At 39.1% G+C, this 2,785-nt stretch overlaps 1 pseudogene; it reads right to left on the minus strand.

Annotated features, from left to right (window-relative positions):
* Positions 1-1,248: 1,248 nt before the first annotated feature.
* Positions 1,249-2,222, minus strand: LOC100470413 (annotated as a pseudogene).
* Between the last annotated feature and the right edge of the window lie 563 nt (positions 2,223-2,785).

Consider the following 2,785-nt stretch of genomic DNA (forward strand, 5'->3'; position numbering starts at 1 on the left):
TTGTCAAGGCCTATCTTGTTAATAAAGCAATCTTTGCCTCCATGATTATTCTGGGCCATATTTGAACATTATCTTAATGGAGGAAAAATTAGTGCTTACTAATATGTACTTTTTTTGTAGGCCTTTCTTACCCACATTTTTCATGTAACAAATTTAAAACTTTAAAATAATCAGTTGCCTTGGAGACTTGCTACTTCTGATTACAAAAGGCAAAAGAATATTAAAACTAAGGAAGCAATGTTTAAATATGAATTTGGGGACGCTCACAAAAATTCACCTTTTTATTATGTCAGAAACAAAGTAGTGATCAGACTAGTAAATTTGAGGGGACTTAGGGGAATCTTTGTTTTAGTGGATATCCACAACATGAAATTATTTGAAAAAAGGCAAAATAAAAGTTAGAGCTAAATATAGGCCATAAACCAAAATGGCAGGACAGGAAGAGCTGCTTAAAGAGCTGTCTGCTTGGGATGGCAGAGCACAGCATGAGTGTGACCAGTGGGCCTGCAGAGTCTGTCTCCAAACACTTTCTCAGTCAGATATATCACTGAACATAATTTTGGAATTTTAGAAGATGACATTTCAGGTAAGTGATAGTTATATTTTTCAGAAGTGGCAATAAAAAAATACTATGCTGCATTGCTTCTGATGTGTCTAGTTTTTATCAGAAAGCAAACTTTTCAGTGGCCATCTTAAGTTAATATAAAATTTGGTCAAATTAAGCACAATAACACAATGATTTATTTGAAACCTGCTTCCTTAAAAAAAATTCAAAATGCAGGGTATTATTAATTTTCTAAGGTTACTCAGAAGTAAAGGCTAATCCTATATACGGGGTTTTACCCAGATGTCCAGGGGCGTTATCATTATTTACACAGAAGGCTTTAATCTGAAGTCACCTTTGGCACCCTCAAAATATATAAACTATGAACTTCCGCAGTGGAATTATATACTTGAAAGTTGTGGTCTCAAAGTACTGACAAACCAAAGAAAAAGGTCACCTATCAGAACAAGTCAGGATGATGAATCATTCTCACTAATGAAAGATCAAATAACCACTACCCTCTCCCCAAACTGGAAATAAATGCTCTTGAGCTTGAGAAGGGGGAAACAGTGGATCCTGGAGTATACAAAGATCAGATGCTTTTGCATTATCCTACAATTGCTGAGTCCTGAAACTAAAAAGTCAGACAAACGCATGCAGTTCAGAAGCCAGAGCAGGCTTGCTCCACCCTTCACATCTGGGATCTATAGCAGGATGTAGCCGAATAGGTAAAACACAAATTCACCGTTGTGTGTCTTTGGGATTGCCTCTGCCAAGATCATAGAGATATCAATAACCTGAATCTTGGAATAGTGTCTCATTTTGTCCCCTTGCGGAATGGTGTTTGGGACAACAGCCCCAAAGGCAGTGTTATTTATGCTGGAAATAGCTGGCCTAGGGAAGATCCCATGGGTAAGAATAGCATCAACTTTGGTGGCTCCTGAGAGTAGCTTGTCAGCAACATGGCGGATGGTGCTACACATGTCAGCCATGTCCTCCACGAGGACAGCCATACGGTCCTTCACGTGGCCACCAGATCCATCTGGTCCACTTCATTTGCTTTCTGACTCTCTTTGTGAATCAAGGCATTCACCTGTCTGCAATTGATGTGACCCTTTTAGCTCCCCTGGCATCAGGTAAATGATAATACAGTTCCTCCATTCGGCAATGTTCTCCTGAATCCACTGCAGGACTTCAGGCTCCGTGGACAAATTATCTGCTGGAATCTCAAAGAATCCCTGGATCTGAGAGGCACACAGTGATGATGTGATCTGCCCCAACAAGAGCAGAGGGGCCACAAATTTTGCAAAAATCGGAGCACGACTTTTGTCCTTTTATCTTGTCAAGAGTAAAAAACAGAGGATCACAGCAGTCACCCTAGATGATGATGTGATCTTGTAGGTGTTGATCAGTTCCATCAGGTTGTTGTCGATACCTCCACAATCACTCTGGATGTTCTAGACATCTTCTAGACATCTTTGCTGTTCCTGCTTTCACTGATTTCATCGTTGGTCTCCTGGTTGCTGAACTTCTTAGTGACCACCTTGCTCAGCTCCAGGCCCAGCCAGTTGGCCACGTGCTGGGACAGGTCCTGGTGCAAGCTGCCGCTGAAGAGCACGATGTTGGGCGTGGCAGAGTGGTGGGGACACTGGAGCCTGCCATGCAAGCGGGAAAACATGGCTGTCCCTGACTGGTTTCAGTGTCACAGTGATTCTGGTATTACAGAATTATTTGTGAATTATTTATGTCTTTTTAGTTTTTTGGATGCATGTGTGTAGAATTGGTATTATTTTTTCCTTGAATTTTGGGAGAAATGATCTGTCAAACTGTTTGTACCTGGATTTTTTTTAGCAGTTGTATAGTTCAAGGAATTCGTCCATTTCATGTAAGTTGCTGAATTTATTGCAGTAAATATGTTCACAATGTTCCCTTACTATCTTTTAAATATTTATAGAATCTATAGTTCTGTTACTTCCCTCATTCCTGAGTTTGGTAACTAGTGTCACCTCTCTTTTATTTTTTTTCTAGTAGTCTGACTAGAATGTATGTTAATTTTATTGATGTTATTAAAGAACCACTTTTTGGTTTCATTGTTTTTTTAAAAAATTTTCTGATTTCTAGATAATTCATGCTCTGATATTTATTTTATTTCTTCTTTCTACTTTGGAAGCTGATGTCATTGACTTGAGGTGATTCTTATTTTCCAGTGTAAGTATTAAGTGCTTTAAATTTCTCCCTAAG

This window comes from Ailuropoda melanoleuca, chromosome 1 (genome assembly GCF_002007445.2).
Source record: "Ailuropoda melanoleuca isolate Jingjing chromosome 1, ASM200744v2, whole genome shotgun sequence".
Classification (NCBI taxonomy): Eukaryota; Metazoa; Chordata; class Mammalia; order Carnivora; family Ursidae; genus Ailuropoda; species Ailuropoda melanoleuca.